Below are 15,796 nucleotides of genomic sequence, written 5' to 3' on the forward strand. Positions count from 1 at the left end.
CTGGCCAATGAACATGGACACCACAGATCAGCAGCTTACACCAGTGAAAGGGAACAAGGGAGTGGAGAATCATCCCTTCCCTATATCTATCAATCAGACAAATACAAAGTTTGACATTGCACAAAGCACTGGAAAACATTGTAAAAAGCAGAGGAACCTACAAAGGTTTTGCAGCAGCCTGTGAGAGATGTCACTCTGGAGTGGTGCTCATTAAACTTTGGTCCGCAGGTCCTAGGGATCCCTCAAGTGACAGATTAGTCCTAGGGGATGCACAAAGGGGACTGTTGGACTGTTTTTCCTGCTGTCAGTCTTGTATTTCCCATCTCATTCCTCAACTCCATTGGGGAATGGCTGGAGATCACTGGCAAATGTTCAGGAGCTGGCAAGACGTGTTACTTTTTTTTTCCCCCCTATGACCTTGTTCGCCCCAGAAGCAGTCAAGAAGAGCCTACATGAAAAGGCAAAAAAACCCAAAAGGCATCTGGCTTGGCTGCTGGTCAATGAGCATGTGTGCCCTGGACCACCAGGACTGATGATCCTCACTACATGTATCTTATCCCCCTTGGGGCAGTGGCCGCTTTCCCTATTTGATTCATCCTATTGGAGCTGAACTTCTGACTTGTTAAATACTTTGCCAAGCTCTCATAGGCAGTGAAGCCCACAGAGAAGGGATGGAGCCTGGAACACAACTCCAAGCCTCTTCACAGGATAAAGAAAGCTGAGCTTAAACAGCTGGGCTACACTGAAATTCAGTGCCTGTGTATAACATCTATACAGCTTGTTTTCCACTCTCTCAGTAACACCACATCTGTAGGAAAGCACAGTGACCAAACTCCATTAATTTCCTTGTAATGCAGCTCCTTATTTACAAACCAGGAGCCCGGCTCTCACTTGCCAGGGCTGTGCAGGCACTTGTCCTGTTTTCTGATGGAAATGACTAGGCAAACTGCCTCTGCTATCCTTGTTATTATTTTTTCCCATTGCATCTAGCTCCCTCCCTGTTGCTTAGCCACGGTCCCTGGTTGGTGCTTCATTCAAGCTGAGAGGAGCAGCTTGTACATGTTTAAGCATATACATGTACATGTATAAAACATCACTACTGATGACACCAGACAGGTTACTTGGTAGTAAAGGAGGCCAGCTGTGTCTTGAGCTAGGAAACAGCTGACTCATATGCCAGCTTGAGTGGAGCCAAGTTCAACAGCTCCCGCGGAAAAGAGCAACTAAACATTAGGAGACAGTGAAGAGACTCAGATAAATCCTTTGAGGACATTTTTTGAGACGTAAGGGGGTTTTGTTCATTTTCTGAAGACACTGGGTGAGATTTATTGGTATAAGTGTCAGTGGCTTATTTAAACTAAGAATCAAATCATTACTGGGAAGTCTGTCATTTGGACGGTCATTTAATATTTATGAACAAGAATTGCCTGTAAATTAAGAGCTTAATCATCCAAGAAACATCAGCAGCAAATTTCTCCCCAATACAAATAAAGGAGATTCCTGAGCTATTACCCCAGCATTGGCTTTTGCCCATCTTGTTATAAAAAGAATATTTGAAGACTTTCTCATAAAATGATAAATTACAAATTAATTACAAAACACCCAAAAAGAACAGAGATGCAAACACAAAGGAAATGCCTAGACAGAAAATGGTAATACTGTCTACCTTCCAGAACACTAAACGATCCCAGGGCTCAAGGTCACACCACAGCAGTCCACTCTCAGACAAACCTCAAAAAGACATCAAAATCTGCAGAAATATTGCTGTGAAATAGATTCAGTAAAATGTGCAGTATGGAAACCTTAATATACTTTGGTGTGGACAGCAAGAACAGGGAATTCTGCTACAAACATTGCATGACTTATGTAAAGAGAAATGTATATAAGTACATTGACCTATTTTTTCCCCTAATTTTATCCAGAATTATAGATTTATGAATATAAGGGTGTAGATATTTTTGAAGACTTCCTATATGATTGTTTTATCTTCTCCCAGGCCTTCTCACTTCATTTGCTTGATCTGAAGCAAGGAGCATGCTCATAGCAATGTGTGGGACCAGCTCCCTGGTTTAAAGCTCCTCAGATGAGGGTAGCTGTTTGCATAGCTCCTTTTTCTACAGGTCTTGGATCAAGCTGCCTTGATCCCAGAGAGGCAATCCAGGCCATTAACCAGTGCTTGGCTGGAGGTCAGAAACTGTATCTGTGGTCTTCAAGGAAGCCAAAGGCTAGAGCCAAGCCAAGCACATTGGGGTGCCAGGGGTCTTCTAGCAGATCCAGGAGTTGCCGTCAAGTCACAGCTACCAACTGTTGGCCAAGGCAGTTTGAGCTCTGGTTTGCTGGATTTATCCTTCTCTTGGAGCACAGTTTGGGTTGCATTGACTTGGTAGGGCAGCAGACTCCTTATTAACTTACAGAAGCTCATGTGTCACGTTAACAAATAACAAGGTAATATTGAATGCCTTCAAGTTGTCTCAGTCACTTGGAAAATCTCTGATGATCTTCCATGTCATCACAAGAGCAGGATATGTTTCAGGTGTCCTCTTCAGGTCCTCTGGCTATCCAAGGGGATGGTGCTCAGGTGCTTATAATTGGGATAGTTGAGATAAGTACTCCAGCTACACTTACACCTATATGCTGCAATGCTATTGAGCCATATTGTATCTACTGTAACTGAGAAAGCCACTGGAGATAAAGGCCAGCTACAATTAGGAGCTCACAGGGCTGCTCCTTGAGCTAGTGTCATCTATTTTCCTCTAGTTTGAATATTCAGATAAATTTTCCTTCTGGCAGCCCCATCTGACAGTCAGTGTATTACCCTGTTGCTTTCTCCTTCTAAACTGTGGATTAGCAGTCTTGCAGGCACAGGTGAGGTGAAGTTCACTGATCTTTCATGCCCCTCAACAGGACCAGGCGCATGAGCATGCAGCTTCACTTCTTAGAGGGAAAGTCCAAATTTGCATTCTGTGAAGGAAAGGATTAAAATGTCATCAAAGGTGAAAGAAGAAATTTTCAGGGTGAAAACTCCAATTTCAATGAAATTATAGCAGTAGCCCTAGATAAATGTGAGGGTGGGTTGGCAGCAAGTTTGGAGGCAGTCCATTTACTGATTAAATTTGATTTTATACGTATAGCCATGCTAAACCCCAATTATCATTATTCAGGAAAAGCACCTGGATTAATCAGACCTGCCACATCCATCTTTTTCAAATGCTTATTCCACATTTATCTGACTGGCTGAGACTCCTACAGAGGAAAATTTCACCAGCTGATTTAAAACACTGATTAGTTTTACAGCTCTTCTATTTCTAAGCCGCAGGTAGGAAGAGGCAGAATCAAACCTTCCCACTTTCTTCCCTTCCCTCCCTTCGAGGGCTGGCAGAGCAAGCTGTGCAGCACCAGAGGGACTTGGGGAAGGTGCCTTCCAGCAGAGCTCCTGGGGGCACAAGGCCAGCTCTGGTGGCATGCCCGAGGTGCAGATCAGTGCTGGAGTTTCTCCCTTGTTCCACAAGTAATGTCACAAAAAGTGAGATGCCCCAATATCACCGATCGTTATGTGGGTGACAAAGTCTAATTGCAGGGAGCAGAGTGGGATCCGGTGTGGGGATGAAGGCAGGAGTCTGTCTTGAGATGTGGAGGTATTCAGAACACCAAGTGACAGACAAGAGACTGAGTGTTGCAGACAGACACAGGGGGCACCGGAGCTCCTTTTGTCAAGGGGTGCCTGGCTGTGGGAAAATTATTGGATTTCCCGGAGAGGGCGGGTAAGATGAAATCAGAGAAGGTGTTTGGAACAGGGCCACGTCTGATCTGGCCGGCTGTGTGTTATAGGCAGTGGTGCAGCAGCTGGACACTGCCGTATTTGACTGATCTGGACTTTATTAGTGCTCCCGTGCCCTCCGTATCACTCGGTCTGGTATGTCATCTCTCTCACATCCAGTGATAACCTTGTGTCAGGGGAAGAAAGGGTGCTTTTTAATAACATATCTCGGAGAAAGGCAGCTCTGCCTCTTAACACCAGCGATAGCCAGGCTGTCTGAGCAAGGCAGGCTGAAGAAACACCCAGCCGAGCTCTCTAATTGTTTATGGCCCCTGATTGAATATAACAGCCCGTAGATTCTCAGTCTATTCCTTGCTGGCTGAAATGCCTGCGGCAGGACAGACTTTGTCACTACTCAGACATCTCTCTTGAGCCAAAGGAAATCTCTCCTTTATAGTTTCCTTCAGCAAGTGAGATGACATCATCTCTGTAGGTGGACAAACGTATTGAAAACTTGTCAAAATTCACAGTATTTTCAGAGATACAGAGATGTTCAAGCTAGAAATGCTGTTATAATCGGCTAGTCTCAACTCTTTCCTATTGCAAAAGTTGGAGAATCTTACCCAGGCACTTCTACAATTTCCAAAGTATTGTGGTTTAACCCCAGCTAGCAACTAAGCACCACACAGCTGCTCGCTCACTCCCTCCCGCCCAGTGGGATGGGGAGGAGAACCAGAAAGAAAAAAAGTAAAACTCATGGAGTAAGATAAGAGCAGTTTAATAATTGAAATAAAATATAAAAATAATAGAAACGAAAAGGAAGATAACAAAAAGAGAATAAAACCCAAGAAAGACAAATGATGCACAGCGCAGTTGCTCGCTACCTGCTGACCAGTGCCCAGTCAGTCCCGGAGCAGTGATCAGCCCCCCAACTCCACCAGTTTATATACTGACCTTGATGTTCCATGGTATGGCATGTCCCTTTGGCTAGTTCGGCTCAGCTGTTCTGGTCATGCTTCCTCCCAGCTTATTGTGCACCTGCTTGCTGGCAGAGCATAGGAAAAGGAAAAATCCTTGACTTAGAAAAAGTGCTACTTAGCAACAACTAAAACATTCATGTGTTATCAACATTATTGTCATACTAAATCCAAAATGCAGTAGTGTATCAGCTACTAGGGAGGAAAATAACTCTGTCTCAGCCAAAAACAGGACACAAAGCTAGAAAAATTGAATCTAAAGGCAGAGTTCAAATGTTCAACAAGAAGGGAATTAATACTGGAACAGACAGGCAAGAGACAGAATAGATTCTCCATTGCTTATTATTTTTTTTCTTACAACTGCATGACTTTCCTTATGCCAAACTGCAACTAATCAGAATTATTTTACTGATCTAAAATGTGCCAGCTAGCATCCTTTGGTCTGTATTGCACAGGGAATGTGACTGCTTTGTTCTACCTTTGTCATCTACAAATCTTTGAAACCTGGGATGGCTGGGAGATAGGTGTGGGCTGCATTTTGTGATGTGTGACAGATTTGCTCTCCAAGAACCCAGCAACATACTGAGAAAAGTCTGGATGCTTGCATGCGTTTGTTTGGCTGCAGATTAAATATTGGTTGTGAAACAACATGTCCTGAGACCATGTATGAATGGGTCTCACAGTAGCCAGTCTGCAGTGTGAAAAATGATTCAGAGGAGGCCAAAAGTTGGTTTATTCTTCCTTTTTGATCTTTGGCTTCACTGTACCTTCCTTCCATGAGTAAAGAACACAAGGCTCCGTGCTTATCAAGCCTGCTCTTTTTTGCCTTATCAAACAATTCCAACTTTATTTTCTTCATATGTAGAATGGTTATAGCCCTCCTGCCCTCTTCTGCTTCCTGGAACATTTTCTTCCTTCAGTTCCAGTGGACTGGTTTCCAACATTTAGACTATATGCTCTGAAGCATCCCTTGAATTTAACAGTCATGCAGTAAGATTTTGAAAGTTAATAACATTTTTATGGAGAGGAAAAGCACTTGAAGAAAAGCATGGGAAATTACGCACAGATCCGAATTTCTGAAAGGTTTTGCAAGTTCATAAAGCCTTATAAATACAAAATGGGCTTCTCAGAGGGACAGCCTGAACACTTCCTGAAGCCAGGAAAATCACCATGTAAATAGTCTGAGCACAGTGCAATGCTTTCTGCATACTTCCTGGCAATGCAAATGCTAGCATCCCTCTTCTCAGAGGTCCTATCTTTGTAAGCAACCACCAGCACAGCTTTTATCTTTGCTGGATTTCCCAATCTGTTTTTGAAGAGCTGCCTGACTTCTATTCTGCTCACAGTTTTGCAGTTCCCTGAGTGTCAAATCTGGGATGGGATTTCCACCCCCACCTTTACTTCATCACTGCCAGCTCCACATGGTTTCTGATCTCTCCCCAAGCCAACCTCGCTCACTCCACAACTTTTTCCCTTGCAGTTCGATCTGGATTCCCAGTGCAATCTCAGTCTATTATTTCCTAGAGAGCAGAGAGCCCAGCAAGGGGAAATACTTTAGGACTTATTCCTCCTTGTTCCCTTCCTTTGCTTCATTCTGTTATCAAAACCTCTTTTCAAAGCATCCCTCCTGCTACTGGCAAATATTCAGAATAAGTTGACTCTTCCCCTCTACTCTGTAATGATTTTTTATGTTTCTCTGTCACTCAAGCATAGGCAAAGACCTAACATTATGCCTGCTGAACAGCTCTTGACTTCTATGATGTCTCTGCAAAGGAACCAGAGAAAATACAGTCATAGGACTGAGGACTTTGTGATGGTGGTGGGTTTGGCCAGAATTTTTGTGCTATGTGCCACTATGTCGTGTATATACAGAGATGTGGCTTCATGGCTGAATAATACATAGTCTGTGACAAAAGTACATTGTCAAGAGATGAGACAGTCTTGACTTATTGAGGACACAGGTAGCCAAAGGTCCTTGTGAGCTAACGGGAATGTGATACAAAATATCCAGGGCCAGAAGAAGAGATGAGGGTCTGGATCCTCCTGGTGAACAGCCTGTGAATGCTAATGCTGCTAATTAGTTAAGGGAGATGCTGTTATAAATAGAAGAGCCGACTCAATCTTTTTGTGGCAGATAAGCTGTACAATGAATTTAGTCATTTCCTGTTTAAGAGCACGGTGATATTTATAAAGCTATTTTAAATTGTTAATTACTGATAATTACTTGGGTTTTTTTTTTGTTTGTTTGTTTGTTTTGTTGTTTTTTTTTTAAAAAAAAGAGACAGCATTATGGAATAATTGAACTATATGTTTATCAGAAATGAACATCAACCAAAATGCCCCCTTCAAGTTGGCTACCAGGAAAGATTGCCTAGGTAGCAGACACATGGACTTTTAACCAGTGCAGCAGTGATTTTCTGGATGACATGAATTTTGAGCACATATTTCTCTTCTCATCATGTTTTTTTGTTTTTTTTTTTCTGTAAAATAACCTTCTTCCCCTCTGTCCGTGGGACAGGGGACAGTAGGACTTTGCCTTAGACAGGGAAAAGAGATTCTCTGCAAATGCAGACTGTGTTTGAATTGCTGTTCTCACCAGAAGTGACCCATGATACATGAAATAAATTTCTATGTCAGAAAATCTCCCAATCTTTAACACGTGGGGAATTGCAGCAGGCTAACAGCTGGTGCTTCATCGCTTGTGTCCAAATGTTGTTGCCCACATGCTTGACAGTGAATTAGCTGCTAATAATGGATAGCCAGACTCCTCTGGAGTGAAACATTTACAAGAACCGATGTGCTGCCAAGTTTAAAGCCTGGGAACACAAGGCAATTTCAAACCTGTCATTTCCTCACAGAAAGGGGATTATTGCTTTGTTATCAGTGAAGTTACTATGTTATGTAGCTTTCCTGCCCTTGAATTATCTAGGTCATATGGGATGGCCGTGGGTTATATTAATAAATACATCTTTTGTGTCCATGCGTTTATGTAATGTCTGTGTAAACCTCGAGCATGGATTTCACTGGTTATATGTATACCCAGTGCCGTTGCACAAACCACATGCATATAAGCATCGGTACTTATGAACTTGCCAATTGCCTTAGACAGCCTCTGTAACAAAGATGTATTGTTAGCTCCGCTCCTACAGTTTTCAGCATTCAAGGTGCTTCCTGTAATAGGTATAAGGGATCAGTGCAGCACCTGAGGCACTGATTCAAAGCAAAGTTGGCAAATAACCTTGCTTTATTCTTTGTGCCATAAGCCTTTGGCTTGTATAGTTGAAATTCGCTGCTTTGTCCAGTGAAAGGTGTTCTGAGAGCCATCTCTTGATCAAGCATTTCTATAGCTGTGCTTGTTTCTGTTCATCAACATATAAAGGATCTGGGAGAGGATTAAGTTGCCAGTTCACATGGAGTGTGGATAGCACTGTTGCATCGAGAAAGAAGTTGATCCTGCTTTTACTGTGGACAAGGCATCTCGTGCTGGTTGTTGCATTTTGCAAGGCATTTCTGTGGTTCCTGATGCTCAGAACATACGTGCTGATATTTCAAGTAATGCATTCACGTGCCCATACGACAGAAAAGTGAGAGATGCAGCTGGGTTGGACTGAGTTTTTGGAAACACTTGGAATTCTAAATCAGAAAAGGTGTCTCACCATGCTTAGGCTTTCCAGTAATGCCATGCTTCTGCTCCTGAGCGTCCCTTTTACTAGTTAAAGAGCAAGAACCACAGTGGATAAATTCACAGTAAGCCTCTGGTTTGTAGAAGAAACCTGCAGTCGTAAGACTTGTTTCATTTTTGATGCGGCATTGAAGCATACGCTGATAATAAAATACACCAATATTTTGTTTCTATCTGGTAATTAACAATATAAATATTCTCAGGGTTCTCTCCAGTCTTTCATTTTGCACATTTATTTCTTCTGCTTTACAGTCTTTAGTTACGCTGGCCCAAAAAATTACATTATTCAGAATGTGCGTATTTTTGAGGAACAGTTTTAACTTGAATATAAGTTGCTTTCTTGCAGCTCCTCAAAAAGCTGAGAATGTATTCTCAAAAAGCTGAGTATCCAAAGCTAATCTTCTGTAGTTTCCAACAGAGGGTTGTCATCATGATCTACAGAAAACAGCAGCCAGCCTTACAGAACGATTCCATTGTATCGTGTCATGAAATAAATATATATGTCTTATATCTACACATCTATAGTATATGCCTGTATACATACATGTTTTTCACACCTCACTTATATATGTCAGTTAAAACATTATGTTTGAATAGTTAGATTATAAACAAGACATTGGGAGGTTATGAACTCTGAATAAATTCTCATAGTTAATATGTATATGCATTTACCTTTGCAGGGTAGTCCCTGCTCAATAAAATGGTGGTGTACTGCAGAATTGCCTTTGATTTACAGCAGCAACAATGTGCTGATTGACTCAAAGGAATTGAGACAGCAGGTCTAGCTCTGTCATGAGATTTAATGTAGTTTTTTAACTGTTTGTGCCTAAGTGCAAGGCAGCTGCATCAGTCAGTAGGCACTGGCATGTTTTAAAAGGGCATTTGCCTCACAAAAGCAGGTATAAATAATGGAAATTTTAAATTTCTTGCTGCATGAAAACCAGAGGGTGAAGAGAAGCTGTTTGGAGTGCTCATTGTTTGAGAATTTCTTTTAGAAAGTATTTAATCAGTAAATCTGTAGATTTCAGTGCTTCTTAGTCTAAGACAAATAGGAAAAAACAAATTTTTTCCTGTCAATACCTTGGATTAAAAATGATGAAGCAAGCATTTGTGGCAGGTTAATTGTTCCTTGGGTATTTGCAACGCCCGCACAGAGTGTGTGTGAATATTAACTCCAGCCAGTAGCAGGGTTACCACACGGGGAGGCTGTATTAGCCAGATGTATGCAGGCCCCAGTAGGCTCCCAGCTCAGACTGTGTGCACGGCAAGGTCAGCTCGACCTTCCTTAACTGTCGGCTGAACCAGTAAATACGGCAGTACAGAGCTCACAGAGCAGCAACGCAGCCTGCAATGGCGGGAGGGAAGGAAGATGGGTTTGGAGTAAAATTACTATTCTTTAAGAAGCCCATGGCTGTAAAACCATGACACAAAAATGTTTAGTAAATGTTTCCATCTCCCATGTAAATATCTAACTCACTTGTCTATCACACAGGCATGCAAACACCGCTTCTCTTTCTCCCAAAGACCTATGGTCCTGTTCAAGCAGGTAGCTGGTGTGTTGGCATTTGGATTACCAAAGATTAGCTGGAGTAGCATGTTTTTACATGTGGAAATTGTCAGAAAATCATACCATCAAAGCAAGAACTGCAATTTCATGACTGTATCTAAGTATGGGCTTTGTTTTCTCTTGATATCGTTCTCTCAGATCTCCAGCTCATGGAGTATGTGCACATCTGGAAACATGGGAAAGCACTGGAAGTGAAGAGACAGCAGAACCAAAGAGAGGCCAGAGCTGGTCGTTCCACTGGGGTCCTGAGAAGAGTATTCAGGGGAGGCTGACTCGTCTGCCTCTGCGCTGGAGCTCTTTGACTCTACCAGAGGCTGTTAGCATGAGCAACACTTTATTAAAGTCAGGTTACTCAGTCTGATCTAGGAGGTAAAGTTAGAAATCGAATGTGCAGTAATTTCTCGTATTCATCCAATCTCTCATTACTCATGTGCCTAATACAACTGTTAATGCATTTATGCTTGCAATGCTGTCTTGGGGAAAAGTGGTTCTGTAATCCTGATTTTGCAGAGAGGGAGCTGAACTGCAGAGTCACCTGGTGAAGGTCGGCCAGGAAAGCCAGAGGCAGAAAAGAGTCCATGACCGCTTTCTTAAGCCCTTGGAGACATTTCTGCCCATCAGACTGATCCTGTGGGGATAAGGATTGAACAGAGCAGTCACATAGGTGTGGAGCTGTGACTCACTTTTACACTTTCAGTGCCTTACGCTAACGGATGTCTCAGTGTCAGCCAGAGGTAACAGCAGTGCCAGCTGCATTCCTGGGATATGTATAGGTGGTACTTGCTTTTGAGCTTGGGCACCCAGGATGAGGGCAAAGCCAAAGCATCTCCTCATGTTTAATTTCAAAGCTGCTTCTGAGGGAAGGGATAGTGCTGAGAAATGACAGCAGGGAGGACAGGAGGGAGAGTGTGTAAAGAGGACATCCTTGAAGGAAAGCACAAGGGTTTGGAAAGAGACATCCAGCCTCACTGGGTGCTGGGAGGAGAGGCTTCCAGGGGTGAAAATGCTTTTCCTCTTTGGCACTGAACTTGCTTTGGATTTATGCTGGTATGTGCTGGGAAGCAGAAGTGAGAACCCTCTTCTGTTCCACATCTCTCTCCAGAGTCAAAAAGTCACCTTGGGTCTTCCTGCCAGCCCACTCTGGCTGCTGCCCCACATTGCCTGCCCTGAGGCTGCTGTTCTCCCACCCATTGTGACCCCAGTGGCAGTTGCTGACAGGTCTGGATGATGGCACCTCTTCTCCTGGGACACACTTTCATCAGAGATTGCCAGGACATTTTGGGCATCACCAACAGCCATCACCCCCGTCTCTCATGAGCAGCCTGGCTGACTTCAGCACGCCTCTTTGGGAAGGGACTAGGGGCTGATGTGTGTAATCAGCTGTGATTTTTGAAGTGATGTGTTATCATTGCTTTGCTCCCTGTGTCATATTGTTCATTCTTACACATAAATTCCTGCTTTGCTTTCCTTTCATTTTTCTTTGCTGTCCCCAGGGATTAGTGAAGTTTGTTGTGAATCCAGCTAGACATGGGGCAGAGCTGAAAGGTCATGTCCCAAGATTAAGTGTTGATCATGGTCTCATTCATAGCTTTACTTTTGTGACCAGGATGGAAATAAAATATAAATACCTGGACTTTGAATCTGTCTTAACTTTCTGAGACATCTTTCATTTTTTTTATCTTTCTGAGATGTTCCTACTTGACACTGCTATGTGAATAATTCTGCACCTATTAGTTGTGTGTGTGGATTTAACTTTTACTTTTAGATGGATTTAGCTCCAGTGGCCCAGACTCCATCATCTTCTGTGGATGAAGGGAAATTCAGGAGTCTCAAAAAGTAGCTTGAATACCTTATTTTCTAAGCCTTTTTTGTGATGACTGTTCAAATACTTGATGCAAATAACTAAGTGCTGAACTTTGCTGATGCAAAGAACTAAGTCATTTGGCCCACCAGAAGAGCATGGGGGCTCTGCAGTGAGCCACAGCCAGGGATGTTCCCTGGGACACCCTCTGCCCTGCAGTTAATTTCAGGGTGCTCTCCCCTGCAAGGCTGGCAGAGCAGATGTGTGAGTGTGATAGCACCCCCTGAAAGTTGTGTTCCTTTGCAGGTGTTTTCTTCTTCCCTTTCCTCCTGTGCTATTTTTACTCTAGTCTGAACCAGTGTTTAATTTGCCTCTTTTTACTTCTTGCCTCTAATAACTCTCTCATCTCACTGCTTTGCCTGATCATTTTTCCTCCTTTGTTAGCTGTCTGGTTTCTCACGTTCCCCTTTCTCTCCCCCTGTGTATTCAGTCTTGCACACTCCTCCTCACATACATTTTCATGTGTTGTTTATCTGCACAGCTTCCCAGGGTATGCTCGGTGGGTGTCTTACAAGGTAGGGGAGAAGGTCCCGATGCTGCCATGCACACACACAGCCATTTCCATGAGTGAGGAAGATCGAGAGATTAATGTCTACTAAAGAAAGACAGATAGATAGGCCAGTAATGCTGAGCAGGCAGCGAATGGAGACTGCTGCCTCTGAGGCAAAATGTGCCCCTGTCTGCTTTCAGCTGAGAGAGAGTTAATTTTCTTTTAGTGCTGGTACAGTGTGATTTGGATGCTGCTAACACACTGATGTTTTGGTTGTTGCTAAGTAGTGCTTATCCCAAGTTAAGGATTTTTCAGTTTCCCCTGCTCTGCTAGTGAGCAAGTGCAGAAGCTGGGAGGGATTATGGCAGGACAGCTGACTTGAACTAGCCAAAGGGATATTCCACACTCTAGAACTTCATGCTCAGTGTATAAACTGGTGGAGTTGGCTGGGAGGGGCCAGTCACTGCTCAGGCACTGGTCAGCAGGTGGTGAGCAATTGCATTGTGCATTATTTGTCTTTCCTTGGGTTTTCTTTTTCTTTTTGTTGTCTTTTTTTTTTCATTACAATCATTATAATATTGTTGTTGTTATTATTATATTTTAGTTTAGTTTTTAAACTGTTCTCAACCCACAAGTTTTGCTGCTTCTCTGATCCTCTTCCTCACCCCAGTGGGAGGCAGGAGGATTGAGTGAGCAACTGCATGTTAGTTTCTGGCTAGGCTTAAATAACAGCCCCTTTAACCACTACCCTGTCCCCCTGTCTCCCCTGTTGGGTTTTTTTTCCATTGCAGCAGCTTTTTGATAGAATCTCCTCAGAGGAGTCTTGTGAGAGCAGGTAGCAAACTGCATGCCTGTCAGTTAAGAGCTAATGATCTGAACTGGGACCGGAGAAGGAGGGTCTGGATCTGGGTCACTGGACTCACTGGACCACTGCTTTCCTTTTGATCAAGCTGTTGTGATGGTCCCATGCCTTATTCTTGAGCTTCAGCCTACCTTCTCACCCAGTGAACCTGCTCTCTTGCTGGGTGTCTCAGTCCTATTGTAAAGTGTAACACATTAGGAGTCCCTGCATGAGAGTTGGAATCAAGGAAGTCTAGTTTCCTACGGGCCTGTTTGCCATGGCTGACTGTGGTCCCAAAAAAGACCAAACTCCGTATTTTTCATTGTTGGCTCTCCCTGTGTCCCATTTCTGACATCTCTGTAGTCTGTTCTCTGCTTGAAGGGATTTTGTGGTCTCATACCCAGGCACTTATTTTCAGAAAAACAACAGGAACTCTCTTATCCTCCCTATACTCTACCACTCCGGCAGACTCAGTTGAAGTAGGGCACTGCCTTCAGCACAAGGGTACAGGATTGCAGCAGAATGCCAAAGCCACGTTTTCCTCAGGATGAGGGCAGCTAGGCTTGCCACGAAACTCTTTTTTATGTCCTTCTGCCTTTCAGCCCTCCAGCAGCAAGCAGCTGAGCAAATTCCCCCCACCCATTTGCAATTAAATACTCAGGGGACCTTCAGCTGCATGTTGCAACACCTCGCAGGCTTAGCTTCTGCGACCTGATGACAGCAGGTTCCTTCAGTCAAGTGTGTGGCTGTGAGGCTGCAGGACCATCCCCAGTCAGTTCCCTGACCAAGGGCTCCCCCTTTTCTCTGGGGCTCTTACTGACCTGCTGCAAGGCTCCAAATTAACAGAATTAGAAGGAGGGAAGAAGAAAGGGTACAAATAAGGATATTGCTGGGTGACTCTAGCTACATCTGTGATTTAAGCTCCCATCTAGCCAGCTCACTCATATGTATTTTGGGTTTTCAAAGAGTGGGAGCAGTCTGGTCAAATTTTACATTTAAATTTCCCATTTCTGTCTCTTCACCCCCACCAAATGTGTCTCTAGCAGAAAAAGACCAGGAGAGTAGTGTGCCTGGCAAAGATCTGACAGATAAGTGACCCCCTGCAGATTTAAAAAGAAAAAAAACAAACCAAACACCATAACTCAAAGGCCTGTTTAGTTATTCTTGTGTTGTTCCAAAGTGCTGAGAGGCTGTCCCAGAAGCAGCTATTTAAATGCTCACCCAACCCCAAATCCTTCCAGGCCCACCCTGAAGGAACTTCCCGTGCTATTGCCGGTAGTGTTGGGTCAACCTTCAGTGACATTGTGGTGTCACATGGCACCACAGCCATGTGGGAACTGGACCTCCCGCTGAAGATCCCATCACCTGCGGGATGGAGCTGGCTCCTGCCCTCACCAGTGAGGAGGCTTGCGTCTGATTCCCAGCAGTCATGAGCTGGAGCAGACACAGTATTTGTCCAGATGGTTAAGTGGGAATGTTTTTCCCATTTCCGTGGGAGTTTTGAAGAATTTGTAAATTATTTTCTTGCTTGCTGTTTTGGAACAGAAATTAAAATCTCAAATGGTTGATGGCAGATTTGTAAAAGAAACAAGAAGTCAGGATAACCTCAATATTTCATCTTTGATTTTGACTTTTTAACATGTTTACTTCTTTAGAATCCAAGAAATCAATTAACGCGCAGAATAAAAGTGTTTCTTATGAACAGAAAGGAAGAAAAGTTTCTTCCATCTTCTCATTTCCCAGCAAAGGCTTAAATTTACAGCAAAGAAACATTTTGAAAAAAAAGAAACAAACTGACAGGTTAGAGGAATGACTGACGACTGATGGGGTATTGGGAATGTGCTGTTTGTATATCTACTGTACCATGAGCCAAAGCTAAGAGTCAAACTGAAAGACATCCAATTAATTAACAACCTCTGTATATAAGTACATTTTAAAAAGCCAAATCATAGAGGAAGAAGCTGGGCTTGCTGCCACCTCTAGAATCATAGAACTGCTTAGATCGAAGAGACCTTTAAGATCATCCAGTCCAACCACTGACCTAGCACTGCCAAGTCCAGCACTAAACCATGTCCCTAAGTGCCACATCTACATCTCTTTTAATACCTCCAGGGATGGTGACTCAGCCACTTCCCTCAGCAGGCTGTGCCAATGCTTGACAACCCTTTTGGTGAAGAAATTTTTCCTGGTATCCAATCTAAACTGCCTCTGGCGCAACTTGAGGACATTTCCTCATGTCCTATCACTTGTTACTTGGGAGAAGAGACTGACACCCACCTTGCTACAGCCTCCTTTCATGTAGTAGTAGAGAGCCGTAAGGTGTCCTCTCAGCCTCCTTTTTTCCAGGCTAAACAACCCTAGTTCCCTCAATCACTCTTCATAGGACTTGTCCTCTAGACCCTTCATCAGACTCCTTGCTCTTTTGACACGCTCCAGCACCTCAGTGTCTTCCTTGTACTGAGGGGCCCAAAACTGAACATGGTACTTGGGGTGCAGCCTCACCAGTGCCGAGTACAGGGGAGCAATCACCTCCCTGTCCCTGCTGGCCACGCTATTGCTGATACAGGCCAGGATGATGCTGGCCTTGGCCACCTGGGCACACTGACAGCTCACAGTCAGCA

This window comes from Athene cunicularia (genome assembly GCF_003259725.1).
Source record: "Athene cunicularia isolate RWA chromosome 9 unlocalized genomic scaffold, athCun1 chr9_part1, whole genome shotgun sequence".
Lineage (NCBI taxonomy): Eukaryota > Metazoa > Chordata > Aves > Strigiformes > Strigidae > Athene > Athene cunicularia.